The sequence below is a fragment of the Agelaius phoeniceus genome, chromosome 6, assembly GCF_051311805.1.
Source record: "Agelaius phoeniceus isolate bAgePho1 chromosome 6, bAgePho1.hap1, whole genome shotgun sequence".
NCBI classification, from domain to species: Eukaryota; Metazoa; Chordata; class Aves; order Passeriformes; family Icteridae; genus Agelaius; species Agelaius phoeniceus.
In genome coordinates, this window is record NC_135270.1 from 36,202,119 (window position 1) to 36,226,627 (window position 24,509).

At 38.4% G+C, this 24,509-nt stretch overlaps 1 long non-coding RNA gene across 1 annotated transcript in view; it reads right to left on the reverse strand.

Annotated features, from left to right (window-relative positions):
- The window catches only part of LOC143694370 (uncharacterized), a 119,344-nt gene extending 104,274 nt beyond the window's left edge, over positions 1-15,070 (reverse strand). Inside the window, exons 1-2 of the long non-coding RNA XR_013182828.1 lie at positions 14,008-15,070; positions 12,567-12,617 (exon numbers count right to left, since the gene is read on the reverse strand). This is a non-coding gene — a long non-coding RNA (uncharacterized LOC143694370). The remainder of the gene's footprint in view (positions 1-12,566; positions 12,618-14,007) is intronic.
- Positions 15,071-24,509: the final 9,439 nt, after the last annotated feature.

Genomic DNA, 24,509 nt, shown 5'->3' on the forward strand with positions numbered 1-24,509 from the left:
CTCATTCTGCCACCATAGTGTAAACAAACATTCAGTTCACTCTGGATGAGAAGAAATTGTAAGTAGCATGTTTTTTTGTCATTTAAGCACACAAGATGGAGATGGAAAATGCTTATATATCCCCATCTTATATTATACAATGAATATTTAGCTGTTCCAAGCAGTGGAAGTATATTATTTCCTTTGGAAGATGGCTTACAACATAAAGGTTTTTGCATAAAAGGAGATTTTAACTTCTGTTTTCCTATTTAATATAATCGCTAGAGATGTTCTTTTTATCATGAAAAATAATTCCAGCAATATTTGTTGTGCTAATGAGCCTATATTTTCAGAACTATATTTGCATGTACTCAACCACTTTTATCCCTTATCATTTAAAAAATTTAAGATTTTATAAATTTTCTTCATAAATCAATTCCTTCTATCCTGAAACAGTCTATTTCTTTTTTCTTTTCTTTTCTTTTCTTTTCTTTTCTTTTCTTTTCTTTTCTTTTCTTTTCACCCATTTTAATATAAGCCAGTTTTTTTTCTTCTGTTATGGCATGTCCATTAGTCTACCTTTTGCTCAAAACACAACGTTGCTCAGAGCATTTTGGATTCCTCCCCATCTGGTTTTCTTATACAAAGAAAAGTTGACTGCCTGTAAAAGGTAGGGGGACCTGTAAGCTGGAGTAAGCTGTACATAGTGGAGTGTCTGCTTATAGTCATTATTTCTCATAACCTTTTACAGATCATAGGGTATTGACATAATCAGATGAAAATCCTTTCCATAAATTAAAACAAAGCACAGGAACCAGCCCTGGCTGTAATACTTTAAGCCAGCTCCCCCTGCCTCAGCTATCCTGAGGTGCATGATCACAGCAATTTCAGGTGCCCTGCTCCACAGTGAGAGCATTGCTTTCCCTCCAGTCCTTGCACAGTTAACATAGTACTTCCCCCTCCATCTTGTCCTACAGGACAAGGCACTGACACAGGCTACCTTTTGCTGTTTCATGAACACTCTTCATGAAGGGATGCCCATGCCACTCAGCTAAGCAGTAATATGTAACAAATATGGTACAGCAGGACTGCAATCTACTGCAGAGGGTACCAGAGGGACAGCATATCAAGAATTACATTTAAGGATAGTACAGAAAATCCTACATTCCCAGAGATACTTTCTCATATTATTATCAGCGTCAGAATATCCAGAATATTAATTTAGTCTTCTTTTCCATCATTACATCATTATGTTATGGATGATCAAATGCTTGCAGTATGATACTTCATAAAATAATGCAGACTCATTTAAAGCAATATGGGGAGATTGCTGACAAAATTATTTCCAACACAAGATAGGAGTATTCCTTTTTCTGCTACTAATATTTCTTTAAAAAAAAAATCCCATTCCTTTATCAGCTCAGAGTTTCACATGACTGAAATTAGCAGCATTAATCTTCTCCTCTGCAATAAAAAATGTGTACAAAAATTACACAACAATACCTGTAATACCATCCATTTTCCAATTCAAATGCTAAACTAGACTCACACTGCTGCTTGGACACATTACTCTAGCATGGCAAATTTGTCACTATAGGAAGAAAAATGCCTTTCTTTTGTTCCTTGACTCCTTTTGAAGTCAGCTGAAGATCACGTTATTTCTTCCCATTTTAAACACTGAGGGGAAAAGGGAAATGTAGGGTACAGGGAAATCAACAATTCTCTTTTTTTCTAAAGTGTGTATTAAAAGATTAGCAGCACACAGGAGGAATAGAGTGATGCTGTAAAATATCCCTGTGTCCTGTATTTCAAAATGAAAAAGACTAATACACATTCATTCTATTAGGTTAGCTTGCTTTTTCTTTCTCAGATACCAGCAGCTAGGATTTGCATAACGTAGAAATTCACTTTTGCTTTGCCATATTATGACATTCTGTGCTTAACAAAGGCTGCCTACGTTTTCCAGGTCTTTTTGCCCTTCAAGTAAACTGCAATAAGCGGAGGGAAGATGCGTACAAGGGCCCCGCAGTAAAACGCTGCTCTTCCTGAGACAGGAGGAGATTGCCATCTGCTGGTCTCTGGCCTCTACACGAAGTCAGGCAAAGAGTACTGAGTGAGGATCTCTGCAGTGACTTTTTTTAAAGCAGATAATATGTTTCTTCTCCCTGTTCTTCATAAGCATATATTTGCATAAATAAGCATGTATTTGAAAATAAAGCCAGACTCTGTGGTCACCTGCTCCAATCTAGCTGTGCAGGATGCTGATGAGATAGATGGCATGCAGCATCCATTTGATGTAAATTTCTGTCATTTCAAAGATAAGACTAAATGGCAGTGATATAATAGTACAGAGATTACAGGTATAGAGATTCTGATACATGTATGGACCACATCATACAACCCTGCCAAAATGTGATTCTTCTGAATGGCAAGAGAGCCCTGTTGTGTCAGTTGTTTTGGCACAATATATTCAGCCCTGCCACCATAGCTGCCAGGTAACCTTCTGTTCTTGTGCAGTGATGCATTAAAACACCCATGACATCATGCTTCTGCATAACATATTCTGCTGAAGCTCACCTCTCTTTTTGGGCATCATGTCTTTCTTGCAGTGCTGTCAGGAAGGCATGGATGCCCAGTCCCTGTCTAATTAAATTGCCCATGTAAATTAGGATAATGCTGAAATACCACACTGCGAACAGGAGTAACTGTCACAGACACACTCCATCTCCAGCCACTGACTTCTCATGGGGTATGCAGACAGTACAGCAGCTCTTAGCCTGGCATGACAATGGGGCATTGTCCTGGGAGAGAAGTGCCTAGCAGTGCTGTGGTCCTGCCTTGTTCCTGGCAGGGTCTCACACAGGCTGCACAAGCAGAGACAGACACACACACGCTGCCCCGTGCTAATGCAGCACACTCCAGTTTCTAGTTCAATAGAAAAAAGCCTTGAGACAACACAAAAGGCTTTTAAATCTGAATATTGGAGAAGTATAGGTATAGATGATGCAGAAACATGAAAAAAATATTTTGCATTACGAGAATCTGAGGAAGCAGGGCAAATGAATACCTGGACAGCACTTGACCATATTCTGCAGCACTACCAATAAAAGCATGAATCTGGAAACAGCTAACAGGACTAACACATCACTCAAATATACCCAAGAGCTTAACTTGGCACCCCCTGCAATCCAGCAGGCTCTCCTGGTTACCTGTGATCTCGGTAAAGAAGCTGCTGGGCAGAAAAACAGGCTGAGAGAACTGAAAACCAGAAATGATTTCTTGACCATTCCAGCAGTTTAGATGTAAGGAGTTAATCACTAAATGCAGTATTCTCTGCATTACATTTCAGTTTAACGGGAGTATAAGCTTAAGGCAGCATCAATACTCCTCCATCTGTAAATGATGTGTGCATCTGTATAGCTGGAATTTCTGGTTTGGCTTTTTTTTTTTTTCTTTGTAAAGCAGTACCTTTTGAGAGAGTAGATTCTGAAAAAACAGACATTTCCATGCAAATGTTAAAAGAAATATTTCAGTGATATGAAAAATTGCTTTGAGCAATTATTTTTCTTGTTTTTCATCCACTGAGGAAAAAATGCAAGAAACTGAAATCCTGTTTTGAATGAAATTTCAATCCAGCTTCTATGATAGCTATGTTGCCTTCTCTTCCCTGATATATTGTTCAAAATGCTTAATGCTACAATGCGTCGGAATTCATGTTTGCAGTCATTTCTCCATAACTATTTCATCTCTTTCCTAATCGGTATTCTGGATGACTGCATATTTAATACAGATCCCTTACACCGATCCCTTCCTCCCACATGAATTGTTTAACATTTTTCTACATTAAACTGCATTTTCTACCTGATAGTTCACTAATACGATACCAAATCTTCTGTGGTTTTGTTTGGTTTTTTACCACCTGTTATATTTCTTCAGAAAATAAAAAAATAAACAAAAAGTATAGGAAAAAAATTATAGAAAAAATATAAATAAATCTAATAACAGCAACAAATATATTACAAAATTCAGCTGTTTCCAACTGCTTCTGTTTCTTATCCATCCTTTTCCTTAGAATAAAGTCACAATGCTGGTTTTCATTAGAAACCAAAATGAATACTTTGAGTTAAATTGTCTGTAATAATATCACAGACAATTCTCAAATAATGTAGTCAGACATAAATTAAATGAATGAACATATATGTCTTGGGTATGTAAACATGCTTTACAATCTAAAATAAAAAAGTAAGATCATCAAGGACCCATCTTTATGTAAATAATTTATAATTTTGGAATTTGCTTAGCAGAACAACATGGCATTATTTTAAAATGCACATCTGATCAGCATTTGTATATTATAATAACATTATAATATAGCAATACCTTTATGATCAATCTGATACAGACAGAATAATAAGTCCTGCCCTTGCCTGATCCCATATGTAGTATATTTAAAACATGCTTTCACAGTTTATTCTAGAGAAAAGCAATTTATATTGTAGTGTCTATTATCTGATTAGGCTGAGATTTTATTAACCCATCTAATGCACTGTTCCTCTATCTGACTTTCAGTTGCAGCAGTGCAAGTCCTGTTCCTACTATCCTCTCAATTTGTAATAATAAGGAAGCTTTCTTTTACTTAGAATTCATTAAAGGGCAGAAACAGAAAATTCTGTCTATAATAGTCACACCACAAATTAAGTACTAAATTGCTTTATGGGAGATGTATAGCTCCACCAACCAGACCAATGGCCCCTGAAAAGCCATTTTCAAATGGTCTTTCAAATTTTTGTTCATCCAATAGTGTTGCAGCTTTTTACAATGTAGGTGACATTAACTTCTTGCACCAAAAGCTCTTTGGCCTTCTTAAGATTTAATACAAGTATTACATGAGCACTATTGTGGCCTTCTCCATATGCCAAAACAGCCTGTAGCATGTTTAAATGACCCAATTGCCTTCATGCCTTTACAAAGGCATCTGGTTCTCTTTGAATCTTGCTGGTTTGATTTCTTATCACAAACTCTTCCCTATGAACATTTCATCATTGGCAAGTGTTACAGGATGGAGCAAATTGTAATTTCTTATTACTATGCTCCCTGCTTTAGCCAGAATGGCATTTATATAAACCTCTTCTGCTAGACTTTATCCTGTCTTTCCAGGGTTCTTAGATCTATAGGCTGAATCAGCCTAAATTCGTGTTTCCCGCACGTTGTCTTTGCTCCTGTGCAGCCTTGTAGAAAGATCATGGCACGGATCCCTGCTGTCTCTGTGCTCACTGTAACCAGAGGAGAGAGACCCCCACTGTGCTCAGAAGTCCAACCACACACAACCCCTCCTTCACACGGCAGTGCAGTAGCCGAGCAGTTTGCAGGCTGCTGCATTTTTCAGTTTGTGCTGGTTCACAGAGGCGTTACTGGATGTGTCTCTCTGAACATAGCGAGGCTTTTTTGAGATGTTATCCACTGATCTATACTGCAGCCTCTCTTACTGCAGCAACTCAACCTTTGCTGGCTTTATCCCCACCCTTCTCTACAATGGGAAGAGTGACGAGAAGAGTGTAGGCACCAAGAGTGAAATAACTGTGCTGTCACACAGAGGTCTCAGTCAGAACAAGTCAGGGTTTCAGATGTCCAGCATTTCAAACCACTATTCATGTCACTTCATCCTATTTCTCAGCACTATTTTCAGCACAAATCACAGAGCTCTTCAAAGGACACACAAGGATTAGAAAAACAGAGGGAAATACATGCCTCTGTGTGAATGCCATGGAGATTAGGTGCTGACTTGCGTCTGAAGGGCAGAATTTCAACTAGTGTAAACTGGCCTGATATTATTACTGACATCAGTGAAGCCACATTATTTACACCAGCTTAGGAGCTAATTCAGAAGATCCAACCACTGAACATTCCCAGCCAAATAAAAAGGGGACTGCCAGGAGTCTGGTTTATGGCTTAAAAATAGTAAGCAGGCTACCACAAAGATCTAGGTAGTGATTTGTTAAGCTGTGAGGGCAAGACTTAGAGGCAAAACTGGGCTGAAAAACATTTGCATCCAAAGACGGTCACACCAAATGAGCTACCTAGCAACACAGACTCCCCAGTGCTAATGAATTTAAACACAGCATGGATGCTTTACCACCTATGGCTCCTTCCCTCCAAATCACCCAGATGATCTGCAACTCAATAAAATGAAGTCAGCAAGCATTTCTGAATCTGAAACTGCATTCATTGTTCAGATTTTTATCATTTTTACCCTGAAGCTCATTGCAAACTGTACCTACTGACACACAATTTCTTTCTCTCAGAACAGGATCCTTCTGTCAGTCTGTTCACCTCACTCCTGCTCTGCTCTGCAAAACCAGCTTTGACATGCAGCAGCATGTTGATGGAAAGAGAGAAAAAGAAGGAGACCTAACAAGAAATCATTTTCCTTTTGACCTAAGGTTGTAAATCTTACGAAGCATTCTGGCACTCTGTAAGGTTAATACTACAAAAAATAGCATATCACAGCAGCAAATACAAAACACTATCTTTTTGTCTGTCTGTGCATTGAGTGGGCTGAAAGTGTTTCTTTCATATTTCATTTACACCTTGCTGAGTGATGCCACAGAAATGGCAGAAGTTTCATCTCCTCCCACTTCTGCAGCAGCACAATATGTGTAAGAGCAACAGCTCCCACACTGAGCACTGGGAGCTTGAGCCGGAACCTGATCACAGGTTCATTTCTATTTTCCCTACATGACATTCTCAGATGACGTCTCTTATTTTCTTACAGAAGACATCTCTTATTTTCTTATTAAAGCTTGTTGCAGAAATAACATCTGAGTGAAAAACTACCTGAGAACTTTAATCATGTAAACTAAAAACACTGAGGTTTTCTTCAAAAGTTCTTCATAAGGAAAAATGGGAGACAAAATAAAAATAAAATCTGTTTAGGGAAAATGGAATGAAGAGGACAAGGATTTGGATATAAGATAGACAGTCTCAAGCAGAAATGTTGCATATCCTTTGTTTATCAGTATATCAGAAACTTTCCAGAGGATAACATAAAATTCATGCTAAAACAAGGTCAGCCAGTACCATTCAGAAAAAGAAAACATAGAGGACTTAAGTCATGAGCAAGTCCAAGAGCGCAGCAAGATGCTCAAGGGCATCACTTTGGTTATAGTTTCAAAGATAGATGATAAAGTAATTGAAAAATCAGTGCTCTTAAGCCAAACTGTACTTTAGTCTGAAATCTTCAGAAAGCAAGCAAAATGGCCCATGAGTTTAGTAATGAGCTCAGAACTTTTTTCATTCAAGAGAATCAGTTTGAAATTTTTAAATGTTGGATGTTACTGAGTAGAGATACTTCTACCAGATCCAAGGTGTTCCAGATTTGCCCAGAGTCTGGTTTGTCCATCAGTAGAGAAGCATTTCTCACAAGTTGCCAGAGAAAATTTCATTAAGTAACCCTCCACAAGCAGTTTCACTGAAGTGACCAAGAGCTGAAGCTACACTTTAGCTGAATAACTTACTCCCACACCGTGTCCATGTGAAATATTTTTCAGCAAACCCTTCTCATTACTATTCCACTGTAGCAGAGGGCCCCCATTTCAAACATAGTTGTCAGTGATCCTTGTCTGTTATGAGCAGGAGGGATGACATACCTGCCTGTACTTTACAGTGAAATGGTGTTTGTAGAGATACATAGCAGAGATAGAAGATCCATGAACATTTGAGGAATTCAAAAAATATCACTCTCTCAAATAAAATGACAGTGAAAATCTCAATATCTGCATGAGCAATTATCTATACACATAAAAAGTATTCTCTAGGCAAAATTAATATACTTTGGTCAGATACATTTTTTCTCTTTTAAACTTTTGTTTAGTCTAAATTAAATAAAAACTAATTTTTTAATTAAACCGCTTCAAATTTCCTTAATTATAAAATTGCAGGTATTTTGACAATTAAAAACTTTGTTTTCTAACAACTCCTTATGTTGGGAAGTTTATCAACACTGAATGTGGGCATTAAAGTCTGGTTTCAATAAATAGTAATTGAAGGGAAAAAAAGGCAGTCATTTGTCAGAATAGTACCAGCTCTATTTAGATATTAGCCACATAAGCAAATTTTCTTAGTCTTCCAAATTATAGTTTGAAGTAAGCTTCCAAGCTATTGCAAAATATTGTATTTAATAAATAACAGAATGAAGAAGGATCAGGGTTTTATTCCCGGTCAAAAATACTGCAGATTTAGTAGTCCCACATACTACAGGAGCCCTAAACTTAGTTTTCAGAAAATGGCATTCTAAAGATTAATGACTCCATTACATTAGTATCACGATCTTTTTCAGACTCTAACTACAAAGTTTGTCAGTAGCGTTCTGTCTTGCAGAGTTTCAGGGCCTTAACATGCACAGCAATACTCCACTCTCAGCACGCTGCAGGGGCAGCCACATTTGTTTCATATCTGCAGTGAGAGGTATCTCACAGATCTCACAGATGTGTTCCAAAAAAAAAGCCCAAGAGCTGCTTTGATAGATAGACCTTGAGTCTCGCCTGTAAAAGAGCAGGGCTGCACTTCAAGACACATGCATGGCAATACCCTGAAACTTGACTTGCCTAAATCAAAGCCAGATTGCTGACAAATCTGGAACAGAACCAACAGAAGTACATTACATATTAGTGAAACTTTGAGAGATTGATATGTCTTGTGTCTAGATGTAATGTAATTCTAAAGCCTAAAAAGAGTAATCAGAATTCCCACTGCAAAAATCAGAGAAATTCTATTGATACATACCACGTGCATTTGAAAGCAGAAGCTCCTACTCAGGTAACATGGATTTCACATGGACTTCACCTCCAGAAGTTCTCACCTCCAGAGAAGTTAAGGGTTCCATACTACTCACACATTGTCCTACCAAATCCCAGCTAGAACGGCTCTTACCCGAGCACACAGAATACCTGACAATTAAAGAAGGAGCTACCACATAAGAGTGACTGGCAGCTGGTCATGTTCCCCCTAGCAGAACAGACTGGGAAAGGAATTGCATGTGAAGGGGTGGGAACTAGATGACCTTTAATGTCCCTTCCAATACAAACCATTCTAGGATTCTATGAAGAATTCAAGAACATCTCAGATGAGGAGGCTGGCAAAGACAGTAAACTTAAGTCACTAAGTCAATCAAACCAGAACACATGTAAAGAAGCAAAGGGAAGAATATCTGTGGAAAACACCATCAAACATTTAAATGGTTAACCAATGTGGAAAATCACTGGCATACTCCTATCATTCATTAGATTTCATGGAAATATGATCATAGCAAGCCTTTTAGAGTTTGATATTTTTAGGTATAAAGAGTTGACAAAAGCTTTGGAAAATAACAGCTTAAGGACCATGAATTAAAGGCACTGAAAGCAAATTAACTCTGTCAGATGCTTAAGGCCAGAGCTGAGCCAACTGCTCAGTTGAATGGCCAGAGGTTTTAGGCTACTGAATTCACACAAAAATTAAAAGGGAACATATACCAAAGTTGCTCCTGACTTTCAAATGCTCCAATCTGGACATTTCTGCACTACTGCAAAATCACTTGGAAAGGTAATAGCTGATATTCCTGATGTTCCAAGATATAAGATCTTTCAGAATTCTTCTCATTTCAACATGACATAAATGGGAACATAGAGGATAGATTTACCTTACAACACATATTAATGTAAACAGCCACAAAATTCATTCCTTAGTCAAGGCGGTGGGAAGCATGCTGCGAAGTCACTGAAGGGCCAATACAATTGGAGAAATGAAAAGCAAATACCTCAAGTGAGAGAGAACAGTTGAAATAAAAAATCTCAACATGTGAGGTTTGATACAAGTTCCAACGTTCGCATTTCTGATTTATTCCACTTGCAAGCCCTTTTGGTCTTCCTGTGTGTTTTCAGCTTCTACAACATAAATGATCCATATCCAATTCAAAGTAAAACTAAAAAACCAAAGTAGCAAAACCCTGCTTAAATCAATTTAATTTTGGGAGCATGATAAATACCCAATTTTCCTGTGTTCTTTCCTAAAATAAGCTCAGTGACTAAGGCAAGGAATACATTGTAAATGGGCTGAAACGCAATGATCCTTTTAGTAGCTGAATGGAGAAAGATATCCATGTGCTTCCTGTGGACTCAAAATCCATTGAAAATGTCTCAGAAAAATAAATAATTGCATGGAAAGGCTGAAATGCAACAATAGTATCTAATATAGATGGTTTGTGCTTTCAAAGAATGATGCTGTTTACAGATTCTTCCAAGTTTTGTCTGCTGTCTTGCATTTGTGACTTTCTCATATCCTTAATGTGTATAAGCATGAAAACAAAAGAAATATATATCACTAGAAACATCAGTTATATGACTGCATGCAGAGTTGACTTAAAAGAATAAAATAAAACCTTGACAGAGCCAGGCAATTTCCCATTAAAATCTGCAGTTAATTTGAAAGCCATTTTTATCATCAATAAAAACAAAATTTCAAGATGTTGTGAACAGCAAGTTTTGTCTTAGCTAATCATCACCTCTTCCCACACCCAGGAGCAGCCACAGCAATGGATGGCAATGAGATCTGAAGTTACGATGTTACCATCTGTGCCAGAAAAAATTGTTTAGGAACGTATAAGCCAGAAATGAGATGGCTGTAAATTACTTGCAGGCTTATAATTTCTCTGTAATATTTTACAATTTTGAGAATAAAACCATGCAATTAGAAAAAATTATGCACATACTGCTGGCTGAATGGCACATACACAGACATGTAGATAGCTCTTGTTTCTCCCATGATATCTGTTAAAACATTTGAAGTCAGAAAATACACAAAGAGTAAAAAAATTATAAAAATAAGCATTAAGATCTTCTTTGTATTTACAAAAGAATAGCATGTCCATGGGTTTTGCAAATCAATTATTTGTTTTGTAAGGAAAAGTGTCTTTTTCCTATATATTGCATTCTTTTATCTTAAAATAGATACTCTTTACTTTCCTGGCATAAATGACTGGAAAACAAAATTAGATCTCTATAGTACAATTTTAAGGCCACTGGTATAAAACATTTCTTCCATATTCCTAACAGTAATTTTCTGAAAGCTGCTACTAAAATGGGAACAATTACATACAGTTTTATAGCATGTGGATGCAAGAGAGCTGCTTATCGGTGTCTAGACACTGTCTTCCATAAAATTCATGGGCCTACGTGTTGCCTCTGAATGCTGCACTTAGCCTTGGGATCTTTGATTTAACTGACAGACGTATAATCTCAACCATTGGTTAGCTCCCTCGCAGCTAAACAGGTCTTCAGATATATGTGCCAAAGCCATTCCAGCTGAGGAAGCAAATTCAGCTCATTACATCTCCTCCAGACCTGGATGTTTGAAGTGGCAGCTTAGTAAGGACAGAAACTCTAAGAATAGAAGCCCAACTTTACTCCTCTTGCTGGATCCAGAATCCATTTCTGTTTTGCTTCAGAGGCCACTGATGTCACAAATGTTTGAGTTCAGGCTTACATTTCTGAGAGCTATGTTTATAAGAATCTAAAATGGAGTTCAGCCCATAATATTTACCTTTTCTTCTTGGAACAAATGTTAGGCTGGATAAATAACACTTTGTAGTAATATACTCAATCAAGTATAACACAGTAAATGCTGCAAAGGTAGAGTTATATGGAAGAGCCATGTAGTGGGAAATGACAAGGTACTTTGTTCTATGACAATCAGATTATAACTCTGAAGACTATAAAGTTTTATTTTCTTCCTTGCTTATGTTCATATTTCAAAAACATAAACTCACATAGGAGACTGTGCATAAAAGCAAATTTTTACATGATTATGCACTCATCAAAATATAATTAACATCAAACACTCCTCCTGTCAGATATTGAAGTGCTGCTGAAGATTAGTAGTTAAGTAGAAACCCAGAAAAGTCTTCTTTACTGAAACAGTGATTTTTACATTAACTCTAAGAAAACTAGTGATTGAGTAAATAAAATTTCAGTTGTAACACAAAGGTTTGATCTTCACTATTGAAGCCTATGAAGTTTCAGCAGATGGAGTTTCTCACTAGGTGACTAGACTGAGGGTTAAACTTCTTTCAGGTTTGGTTAAGACTTCTGCTGCTGGCATGCAACAAGCATGCTCCAACAGTGGTACAGATGCATCAAATGAAATGCTTCCAGTTCGTGTAGTCCTCTGTCCCAGAGAGGAGAGACCCTTCCCAGCAGTAGGTGCAACCTTACACAATTTTCTTCCAGGGCAGCAGTCCCAGGAAACATTTTAGTTGAGGGTACCAGTGGGTGGGTGTCCTGACCCCACTCCACTCTCTCCCCTTGCAGACACAGCCTGGTGTTAAGAATGAGCCAGGTGGCACACAGGGCAATGATTTTACAGGGAGCAGGATAGCTCATTGTTTGCTGCTGCAAACAAGGCTGAAGGCTGCTTGTTATAAAAGCAGGTGGGAACTGGCTGTGTCATGGAATCCTACCACATCAAAAGAGAGGTGGGGAGAGGACATCCAGCTGCAGCTCCTGCTCCTGCTGCAGGGCCTGAGGCAAGAGAGCTGACTATTCTAATGCACTCACCTGATACTAGGAGCCCTGTTCCCTGCATCGCTCCAGGGCACCCAAAAGAATCTGAAGGGAATGAAGAGAGAATGAGAATCCGAACAACAATGCCCAAGACTGAACACATATGGGATCTGAACAAAAAGCTTTTCATATAAGCATTCTAACATCAACTCAATAGACAGGTACCACTTCTTCACAAGCCTGATGGGGATCTGATTATTGTTGATAACCCCGTCTCTGGGGCATCAGAAAGCAGGCTTCTGGACACCCCTGCAAATTACCACTTGTAGACTGTACTCCTTGAGGATCATTTTGTCTCCATCCCATAAGCCGGGCATAGCTCAAGTCTTTAGAATCTGTGACTGCTGAATTCAGAAATTCTTGTTCCAGCAATTACAGATCACAAATTATTATTAAATCTTATTATAATATTTGTAACAAAAATACTTCTTCCTGCTGTGGCATAGTTCTGATTTCCTTTGAACACCTTTCCCTACTTTCATGAGTTTTCTATAATGTACATGCACTCATAAAAATTTAAAAAAAAAAAACCTTCAAAAATTAGAATTTTATAAATGTATGAAATAAATTCAGCTCTTCTAAGTCTCCTGTACTCTATTGCCAGCTCAACAACAGCTAACAGTCAGTCTCCTCATCAGTGGTAGACCCAAGGTAGTACAGGCCTCCCACTATAAGCAGAGCCTTGAAATAAATATTTATCATGCAAAGAGAGAAAATAAATTACTTTAAAATGTTTTTCACTAGTCAGGCTCAGTGTGTCATCAAACTCTCATAAGAATGGATGTTTCTACACAATTACTTGTACTCTGAACTCAACCGCTTCATCTAATAATTGATGCCTCCTACTCACACATGTTTGCTTAAGTTCTTTAGCCTCTTCTGCTAGGAAGATTGTAAAAACTACATGTGTGGATATGTAGGAGTAGGCATATACATTCAGGACAAGAATGATTATTCAGAATAAATTATTTGGCTCTAAAGGAAATGAATTAGGATGGATAATTCATAATTCAAATACCTCTAGAACCCCTGAGGAAAACAACATCAGAGGTAATACGTGTGAGTGCTGCAATGCCTTTTCTTAAGCATTGTTTCTCAGAACTCATCCAGACTGCTTAGCCAGAAAAGAACAAAATGTCTCATCCAGATTTCATTTTATTGTTTTCACTGAAACGACTCACGTGATAAAAAACAATGGTTTTGTTTTCCAAGCAGCTCCACAGACAACTACCCTAATCTCTTAATTTTGGAAAGACACATCTTCAAAAAAAATCCAGAACCTGGACGTATGAGGAAGAGAAGGGGATTTCATAATAAAAATTGGGTTTCTCTACATTCATGCTTGACATGACTTTCATTTACACCAGTATATTGACCTTCACTGAGACATTTCTCCCTCTGAACTCAGGTACTGAAACATTATATAAGCACTCACCACATTTCCAGAGGATGGAATAGCTTGGATGTACACACAGACCTTTTTAAAAAAAGAGCTGGAATTGCCAAATAAAATTACTAAATTTGTGTTCCATAAGTTTCACTTTCAAGGAACACAATTAGTCAACAGCCACCGTTAATACAAATGCACAGACCTAATTATTTCAATTTAGTTTTGTCCATTGGTCTTGTCTGTATTACTGAATATTTTAACCATGTGAAAGCAGCAAGTGCGTCCGGTGTTGTGTAAATACTGTGCAGACACAATAAACAGCAGCCAGGCTCTGCCCTGAACGGCGTCTGTGCACTGCGACAGACGCGGCAGACAAAAGGTAGAATCAATCCAAGTGCACGAGGTGAGGAAGTGGTGCTTGAAGGTTAAATTTCCCGATACAGGCACGCTCCTTTAGCCATTGAATTCGGCACCCCCGTCCCCATTGATGGCTACCAAGCAGTTTTCACTGGGGATGTATCTCCGCGGGTTGGCAGAGCGCGGTGCAGCAGAGGCAATGCACTCAGAGGCAATGGCAAGTTTGCCGCTGCACGGGCTGAATCCCCGGGCCCGGGCCGGAGGCTGCTGAGGGCTCGGTCCCCCCGCAGCTGGGCTCAGGCACTCCCGCAGCGCCCGCCTGGCGCCGGTTCCGGCCCTGAGGTGTCGGCATGATTCGAGCCGTACCGGTGGGGCAAACTTGCTGCTGTCAGGGCTCGCCGTTTTCCCGGCAGCCGCCACACGGCATGGGAAGCACTCTGGAGGAGCGCTTTCGCTCTGGTGCTCCGGGACGGGAGCTGTGCCGGGGGTCCCGGGCCCAAACGGGCGGGGTCGTGCCCGTGTCCTCCACCGAGTGCCTGGGCACGGCCCGTACCGCACCTCGGCTCAGCAGCGGCCAAATGCTACTCATCCGCCAAAGGAAACTATGCACATTGTTCACTCGTGTTTCCTCTCCTCGGCGCCTGATTTTCGGCGTTGCGCGAGAAGGGCTCGCAGAGCCGGGGCCGGGCCGTGCCGGGGCCGGGCCGTGCCGGGGCCAGGCCGGGCCGAGGCCGTGCCGTGCCGTGCCGTGCCGGGGCCGGGGCCGATGGGGCCGAGGCGCCGTGTGAGGGCTCGCAGCGCCATCTCGTGGCTGCAGCTGAAATTGCAGCGTGCGCCCCGCGGGCCGGGCAGCGAGCACGGTTCGAGCTCTCCTCTCCTAATCCGTGCTTTACCCGCGAAATCTCTTCCCAAACTTTAAATGCTAAGACTATACTTACGAAAGTCCACGTTCCTCTGTTTCTGATGAAACCTATTTCTTTTTTCTCGGTTTTTTATTTATTTCTACCCATGCTGTAATTTTATAAATGTGTTTTGCTTTTCCACTCCAAGGAAGTGCAAGATCTTTAGTTTCATGTAAATGAAGCCAACATATACTCACTCATAAAAAAAAGACATATGAAAAGCAACAGTTTGTGTCATCAAAAACTTTCCTTTGATAATAAGGTGCTCCTATTCAACATTGCCTCCTCTTCCTCAGGAACAGAGCTTTGTAGATATCTTTTCCATACTAGAGAAAAGGGGATGCACATTACAATCAATTAGCATAGATGATTGTAACTTTGATCAAGCAATGCCTGTCTTAGTTTTCAAACTAAATTTTATTTAATACTAATAAAAATATCTGCTTAGGAAAAAAAGCTTTGCTTTTTTATTTTAAAGCACAAAAATAAGTAGCTACAATTAGAATTAAATATTAGCAACAATTAATCATTTTGTGGCTATGATTTTGCAAATGAATCAGCAAGAGTCACAACTTGAATGTTAGGTAGTTGCTTTGGGATAAGGGTAACAGAATAATGCCACTCTGATTGTGGGTTGAAGCATGCTTGATGCACCACATGATATAACTTCAAGGTGCAGTCTTTGCTGATTCTGTCACCTCAGGTTTCTTTGTAGTTTGTGAGTTCAGAAGTTGTGAGTTCCTGCCAGTGGACATAACTGTGTCAGGACAAAGCAGAGGCTTGTAGTAATTACACTACTCCCCCTTACAGCCCTTCTGCTGCAGAGGATGGCCCAAATCCAGGTTCACTTCAGGGAATATAGGTTCTGATAGAAGAGGGGATGCAGAACCAATTTTGTTAAAACACCAGTGATGCAGACAAGGTGAGTTAGGTGAGAGCACATGATTCCAAGTTTGTCCTCAGCACCATAAACCACACTGTTGGTTGGAGAAAAAGAATTAAAGCTTTTAGTGTTCTCAAAGCTTTGGTTTCTTCAATAAACATTGTTAAACCTCCACCTGATGGAAAGTGGGAAAATTATGGCAGCTGTTTAGCTGAACTGACAGTGCCATTGGTAGGCTGATAGGTTTTCCACTCCTCATGAGGTACCAGCCTACTATAGACCTGCACAAAGACCCACTCAGTGACTTGCCAGAGTAGGGTTTTTTCTACCCAATAGCTGGGCATATTGAACATCAGTCAGCAGAAAAAAGGCTGTCTGTCTTTGAAGAAATTCTAAAGCATAAGGATCTGGATGTTTTGAAAAAGCATTGAAGAGTTCACCTGGAGGAAAAAAATTTTACTCAGAACTTCCTGCCATATTTTCTAGGCAATGAACCCAGCCATATTCAAAATTACTAACTCCTGAGCACCAGGAGCACCTACTGTCTTAGAAACAGCTTTGTTAAATTCCTCAGAGAACAAGTATTGTGTTGTATATATACCAAGATGTCAGAAGATGGACAAACTGGACTCAGTGTGGGAAGGCAGATAGCTAGTAGTGTACCAGCTGTAAAATCACAGAATTGCAAAAAAAAACCATGGCCTGCAAAGTACATACTGCATCAGCTGGTATTAAGGCATTAATGAGGTAAAAACCCATATGATCCCTCTTCACCAGGAAACACTGCTTACTCCAACCAAAACTTAAGAGTTATCAGATTAATCAGCTAAAAAAACAGGATTTCTAAAGTCAATTTCTACTTTCAAAATTCCCTCTTTTTCACTGAACAGTTTTGACATACCATGCAACGTACCATTAGTATTTACGCATTGGATTCGTTGAAGGAAAATACTATTAAACTGGTAACATGAAATTATTTTCACAGATAAATATACATACATATCTATATACAAAATATAGATAGATGCACAGCAGATAGACGTCCCTATATGCAATTCATTTATATTTATGTAGCTCAGACATTGTAGTTGTATAAGTCTATCACTGGCATTCCTGATTCACATTGACAGCAAAGACTGCAACAGCAGTACAGTATGGTTAGTGTGCTCATGGAGCTGCAAGGAGTCTCAAGTTCCCAATCTTTCTCCATATGTGTTGCTGTATAGTAAGCAGTGTGAAGTATATGATATTGTATGAAATTTAATGTCACACTCTCAGTCAGATGCAGAATAAAAATTCTTACAGTTATAAGAGTTTTGCACAGTGTCCTCAGTGCTAAATAATTTTGAGAGTTGAGAGCATAAACTGCTACAGGCTGAGCTAAAGAACTAGCCCTGCTAGTTTAAAGTCTAGAACTAACTCTCATCCTCAGTGGATTGATAAAGAGGTGATCACGTAAGTAACCCTGTCAAATGAGTTTCACAGAGAAGTTATTTTGAGACGATTTTCAAAGATAAATTTGAGGATATAGCAATCTACTCCCTGGCAGTTCAGGAATGAAAGACACAAAAATAGTAAGTTAAAATGGTTAACTATGCTATTTGTGGGTCTCATTATCCCCATGGTAATGCCATTCATACAGAGATGTAATGTACATATGTGTGTATATACGTGTGTGTGTGTGAGAGTGTGTGTGTGCAAATCATGTATATGTGCATTACTATTCTTGCTCATACTTTTGTACCACAAAATACTTTGAGATCACGGCACCTATCCTTTTTTTACCAATATGACGTCCTTATAGAAAACATAGGCATCTCTCTATAGTTCTTTATCTCACTGAATGCATACATGTCTGAAAGCTTTTCAGGATTGGGGCCAATATGCCATTTTAGCAGCAATGTGCTATCACACATGGCAAGCAGATCAGCAACTGACTGCTATAATGGCCTTTTGAGCAAGGGGCTGACTCAGCCTCTTCCACAGCCTGTTGTAGAGGGTTTGCGGTCCAACTCCTTATTCTCCATTCTGGTGCACCATTCCAGTGGTGACAGGTTTCTGGGTGACTGTTCTGTGGCTCATGATCATCTGGAAGCTGGCAGAAAGAAGTGTAAAGAAGCTCTGCTCTGCAAATAACATGCTGCAAAAAGAAGCCGACGTGAGCAGGGAGTGTAAATAAGATGGGGAGGAGAAGAATGTCTGCCAAAAACAACATGAGGCTTTAAAGGTCTGGTTTCACTGCTAAAAAGTCCAAGCCCTAGCTTCTCCACCTCTAACTGTACCAAATTCAGTCACAGCTGATCCCTCTTACTCTGTTCTTTCTCACACATCAATCTCTAAAAAAAGTTATCTCACATCTTTCTGAAGCTTTTAACAAAAGAGTAGTCAATGTGATTTGAAGTAAGCTGAGAAACACCATCTTCCTAATACCAGTGCCACTGTCATTCCCTGCACACAGGATGGTGCCCTGTGGTTAGTAACATCTTGCTAGAAGGAACTATGGACAAGCCAAAAATGTTATCTTCAATCGTTCGGATGTTCAGCTTTAGGCCTTGTTCTCTCTTGCAATGCTGTGAAAGCTCTGTTCTTGTTTATTTTTTGAAGTGGATATGAACAGTTAATGCAATCAAACAACAACTGGACCCTGGAAACAAACACAAAAAGAACATCATGTGACAGAATCAGCTCCAGTACCCTTCCAGGTTCTGGAGCATCAGAATGAGTTCTGACATAAAATTTATCCCCTTCTGTATCCTTTCCATTTTCAAGGAACCTAATTGTTGAGATTAGCTCTAGATGAGATTTCAGCATATCATCTGCATAATTTAGAATGTCCCCTTATTTGTTTGGATAATCACCAGGCTTCTCAAATCCTCCTGCACATACATTTATGAAACACCAAGAAATAGAAATATTGAATGGACTCTGTATACTTCCCATTACAGACATCTAAATGAGACCAGCTGTCCAGCAGATAAGGGCTAAAAAGAGAAGACTAAAACTTAAGCCTGAAATGCTGAAAAGAAGCATGGGAGACCCTGTGTCACTGTGACTCTGGGAGGAACTGCTGCAGAGAAACCTTCTGGCAGGGCAGGAAGCAAGGGGGAACAGCAAAACCTAGACTTTTTCAGTAGAAGATGCCATAGGATTAAGTACTGAATTTTTTTATAGTGTCAACAAGCAAATTTGAAGTTCAAAGGCCTAATTTTTGTAGAAACAAATGCATCTGCTGCTTTCAATGGGAGACCTATCAGGAATCACTGTGCTGATCCTCTGGGAACAAAGTTCACATGCCTCTTATCTTGTTGAATCTTCCCTGGCTACTAAATTAACTATTAAGACTTCTGCATAAAAATTTTCCCTCAAGCATTCCTGAAATTCTATTACAGCCTGCCGATATTATAGGCACTGGAACTAGAAATTAAACAGCTAAGAAATCTTACAGATCTAGGCATTCACCCTTCATTCCATGCCTGGATTGCTCAGCACCTACTTGGAGACGTAAAAAGGGAAACGAGACCCAGAGGGAAGATGAAACTGTGGATACTGTAACCATTGAGGTGGTCTTCCATTTTCAGGGCTGCTGTAGTAATTTTGTATTTTTGCCTATATTACTGTTCTTCTGCACCTGTGGTTCTGACTGCTAGAAAACTGTGCTAAATAAAACACCATTTTTCTGTCATCCTACTTACACTGTTTTTCTCAAACTAGTTTTATGTGACAATAAATATCTTTCCTAATTTTCATAGCCTTCTTGGACTGTAAGGGTCATATCACCTACAGGGATGCTTTTTGATTTTGTAGATTGATAAAACAGTTCATCAGTATCTCTGAGAACACAGCAGGCACCAGACCCCACTTCAATGTTTTGCAAGAATGATAGCTAAATAATTCACAATGTCATCTGGTCTCCAGTCTTTCTTACAAGCTATTAATTCTCAACCCTCAATTGCCTCAAATATAAATGAGTGCTCTGGGTAACCATATATCCTATCCGAATTTCATCACCCACAGCAGAAGAGAGCTCAGTCCTTCAAAATTAACTGTGGCTACCTATGCCTAGTGCTTAGGTCATCAGAAGGAAGTGGGTTTGTAACCTATGCAGAAGGTAACTGCTTCATCTCAGAGATACAGCATAAGAGAAAACATGCCACTGTTTGGATCAAGATTCATTATGTAGAGCTACAAGCACCACCAAAAAAAGTACAGAAAGTACATGATGGAGGATGAGAAGCAGGGCTTGACACACATGATGAATATGAATATGGATCAGGCTGACTTGCGTGGCCTGAGTTCACAGGGTAAGTCACAGAATACAGCCAACCTCGTTACTATAGATAGGCAAAGGAATCTTCTGAAATATTTGGCAAAAGACTGCCAGATCACTTAAAAGACAGATTCAATTCCTAAAAGCTTCCAGAGTCATGGTGCCTATTTAATAGACCTTTTTTTCAACCAGGACATACCTTCTTTCAGGCATTTTGTTGGTTTTCCTCTTTTGTAACAGTAATGCTACTTTAAAACCCGTCGTGATTCTCTCACTTTTGCATAATTTGCCTGCTGAATCTTCATGAAATACAGCAGGATATAATGAAACCTATTACCCTTTGGAGACAACATTGAGCAGATGAGCAAAAGGTGACAAGTTATCTTTATTGCACTGCTATGTTACTCACTCATGCCAATTAGTCTTTACTGGATTCATTTGGTGCAATAATATAAAGTGCATGGCATGGAACACATGAAGTCTATCTCTTAGACACAGTTCAGGAAGTTCTTATTATTTTCCTAATAAAATTTCAGATAATGTCATGAACATCATTATTAGTAGCATCTCAGGGATGGAGCATATAAATTACTTTGCTTTGAATCCTGTGCAGTTGTTCCTAAATTCTTTTTATTTTAAAGAAAAGGGGATTCAAAAAATAAGAAGGAATGTTATACTGAGTTGATTGCAAGGTGATGGTGTTCATGAATACCACCCATTGTGTCAAATGACTCACACATCTGTCAGGTGTGCCTCATTAGCCCACAGAAAGCCTTTTGTACATGTTGTGTCCTATTAAAAAAAAAAAAAATTGCATTGTCTCTTGATGTCAATCATGCTGATGGATGGGCCCAAGGTGTTAATGAGTAAGTTTTAAAAAATATTTATTCTCTGCCAAGTCTCTGCATCACGTCAGTAGGCACTAGGCTAGGCAGTTGGAAGTAAAAGAATATTTAGAAAGGACAGCTCTTCTTCTGACTCATTAAAAAAAAAAACCACAGTGTATGTTTTTAAGTTCTCTGTACCAGTTCTCTTAAGCCCTTTGTGGGCTTTTATAAACACGATTTAACAACATTGTATCAGTTTACCTAAAACAGATTAACTCCAAGTGACTTTGATACTTCTTCTGTTACACTTGCCTTACATTTTGGTAAGTGTAAAGTCTTGAATCAATGAGCCAAATTCTTGAGTTACTCCAGATTTTTTTTCTGGGTAACTAAGACAGACATCTTAACACATTCTGTTTAGTACGTGTCATGCAACACTTTCAATTTTATTCTGCCATGGAAATAGTATAACACAAAAGTCTCTAACTGTGAGATACAAGAATTGTCAATTGGGGGGAATAAAGTGTGACTCGCAGTTTCTCAGAATTAAACTCAGAAGAGACTGCTTTGACTATCCTGTTGGATTTCCTGCAGAGCAGATCCCAGCATGCTTCCCATATTTCTCTCTACCTACAGCGTATCTTCCAAAGAAGTACACTGTCTTGCTTGCAAGATTGTAGATTGTGGTGCACTCTCTCAATAATTTGTTCTGATGATTACCAGTTCCAAGTAAAAATACTTTTCCCAGCCACAATCAGCTAAATTTCTAGAGATTGGATTATTTATGTCTTTGTTTGTTCCTCTAAGTATCTACTTACAATTACGTAAAAACTAAAGATAGGTAAAGTGATAGCAACTTTTATGTTTGTGTGAAATGCTTGTTTTTCAGCATAGAATTTCAAATTATTTCATTCTGACCAGTTGTATAGTCATAGGATTTTTTTTCTTCTAAGTTTTCACAGAAAAAGTACACTTAAAGTATAAACTATCTCAATAATTTTCATCCAAGTGTGAAACTATTGGAAGTGATAATGAAACAGTCACTCTTTTTATTAACCATCTTCTTATTTTGTTTAACACTTATTTTGTTTAACTGTGGAAAAAACAAGCACATGTATTTCAAAATATATATGAATAATGATTCTGATTAGCTTCCCCTTTTTTTCATGGTACAAGGTTTCTGGAGAATCTCTGACTAAAAGAGAAACTCAGTTAAACTCAGAACTGGCTTTCTTGCAGTTTTCTTATTAGTGAAGCAATTGAATATCCTTGTTTTATATGGTTAAGTCATCTATGTCATAACACACAGCATTGTTGTGTGTGTGTGTATCTGAAAGAAATTGTAGTTTTAAGAATGCTTAAAGATTAATGCAGATAGATCAGTGTCTGAACTGAAGACATATACATATACAATCAGAGGAAAAAATTATAAAATAAATTATTTTTCTTTTGGTGTCTACAATTTCTAGTTTTTAGGCCCTTTGACAATAGAGATTGTTTTTCAGCCTTAAAAATTATAAAGTGACTACTCAGAACTAGATATGAATTTTTTTTTCATTTCTGGAAGAAAATAGAGATTTAGAGAAATTTTCTCAATCTGACTCTGGATGAAGGGAGTCAAAACATGAAAATATGTAGAAACAGTGAACTGAAAACTAAAGTATAGGTTTATTGTAGAGTATTATTGGTTTATTTTTATTTCCATTTCTTTTCTCTTACTACATTAGCTTAAAATTTAAAATAAAACAACTCTAAAAACTGGAAATCTAATCTGGAAATCAGATTTTCTTTAAATAAAATAACATAGACCATTTCACTAACATTAGTGTTACTCCTGGAAGCTGAAAATGAAAACTGTATTTTAAAAATATTTTCCTATCATTCTACAGGCTTCCAAGGAAAAAAAAAGTTCAGGTTTTCAGTCTCGTTTTCTGTCATATTAATGTTTCTAATTGTTACCAAATGGAGTAGATTAGTTTTTTCTCTGAAGAGCATATGTTAATGCCAAGCCCTGGGTTGATTGACAGCAATGATGATCAAAGATGCCACCTAAATTGCTTTTCTATTCTTATTGCTAGTGTATTTCCCAAAGGACTCAAACCAAAGACTCAAGCTACATACCAGCATTAGCAAGACTGAAAGAAGCACTGAAAATGTTTCAGAGCAGATCCTCAACTAGTGAAACTTGGCAGTGCTCCACTGACTTCTTGTTTTCACTCCTTCTCCTTCTGTCTCGCTTGTGCTTATGTGTGGGCTGCTGCCCTGCCTTAGACATTTTTTGAGGAACAGACTCACAGCAAGCAAAGCAGATAGATTAAATAGGTAGAAACTTCTGAGCAACCTACAAGAGATTCAACAACAACCTAAAAATAAAAGTGGTACAAAATAATAACGTTTGTTTGTGCCAGAACAGTAAGCTAAATTTTCAACTGCTATAAACAAGGATAAGTCTGTTGCTGGAAATGGAGCTAGACCAGTTGACATCAAATTACAATTTACTTTTATTTACTCCAAAGGATCTGCACCATCTAATGAAGATCTTGTGTATTTTATTGAATTAATCAAAATTATGGCTACTGTGTGATAGTTCTGTGCTAACAGATGAGGAATCTCTCTGAAACCTAATTCTTGTCTTTGTAATGGTGCAGTAAATCATCAGTAGTACAGCTTTAAACATTGTCAGCATAAAATTGATAAGGATGAGAGAAATTCCAGCACAGAAAAAATAGGATCTCACAGACTTAAGCAAAAGTATCAGGACTTAATGGATCTTAAAAACTATGGCATGGGAGTCTGTAACACTAACTGACTAGATAGCTCTATTTTTAAACTGTAATGAAAAGGTACTATTTTTCTGTTGAGAGAGGAAGGGAGATATCTAAGAACCAGCAACAATGTCATTGTGGCTCCATTACCCAACAAGGGTTTTTCTTAAAACCGCAACAAGGGTTTTTTAACTTGGCTCCCAAAACTGACCCTGTCTGTGTGAGCAGTAGCAGTGGTGAACTAATGAGGGTGGATATTTGTTCTCTTTTCTGCAATCTGAATTCTAATCATTGGCACAAGGGATTTTGTGTATTATGTGCCCACAAGTCAATGAAAGAAATAAGAAATCTTATAAAACACAAAAAGGAAGATTTTAAACTAAAAATTCTCTGTCACTATATCATCTTCCTTTTGCTTTCTCTTCAATCTGATTTTAAAACTAATTCTTGCCCAAGAGCACCTAATAATTTTGGTCTTTGCTATTTAAAATTAAAAATAAAATTAAGTTGAAAACAAGGAGCTATCTCTGAGAAAGAAGAAAGGTA